This window comes from Apis dorsata, unplaced genomic scaffold, assembly GCF_000469605.1.
Source record: "Apis dorsata unplaced genomic scaffold, Apis dorsata 1.3 scaffold_683, whole genome shotgun sequence".
Taxonomy (NCBI): domain Eukaryota; kingdom Metazoa; phylum Arthropoda; class Insecta; order Hymenoptera; family Apidae; genus Apis; species Apis dorsata.
In genome coordinates, this window is record NW_006263864.1 from 1,591,170 (window position 1) to 1,591,796 (window position 627).

A 627-nucleotide genomic window follows, 5' to 3' on the forward strand; every position below is an offset into this window, starting at 1 on the left:
GCGATCGAGGGGTCGTCTCTTTGAAAATTCTAACTCGTTTATACGCGGCGCGCATATATATGTATATATATATAAATATATATATATGTGTGTGCGTGTGTGTATTTGGTCGCGCGTGGAAGAAATAAAAAAAGATGGAACAGGTGTCTGCGGAGAAGTGGGTGTTTCGGGAAAGGATGAACGTCGTATCGCCTCTTCACGCCATGTTATGGTAGCGTTACATGGTCGGTAAGGGTGGAACGTGACGTACGCGTGGGATTCGTCACGGCTCTAAGGCGTAATCACGTTTCTGCGTGGTAATTAATGGAAGGAGGTAAGTTTATCTCCGTGACGATGGTGGAACGAAAAGGACGCGGATTCTAGCGTGGTTGGAAAGGACGGGGAGTGCCGCCGGGGTACGTACCCAGTGAACTAATTTTCGTTTCGATCCTCGCCCCGTGTTTTCCCATGCGGGGCCGCGTCGGGTGAGANCCCTGAAGAAGCGAACTCTCTCTCTACGGGTCCCTTCTTTCTTCTCTCGTTTCTCCTCTCCGTCCACCTCAACCCACTTCTTGCCTTCTCACAGCCTATACTTATCCTCCTACTAATACCACCACCACCGTCGCCACCACCACCGCCTCTCCCTCC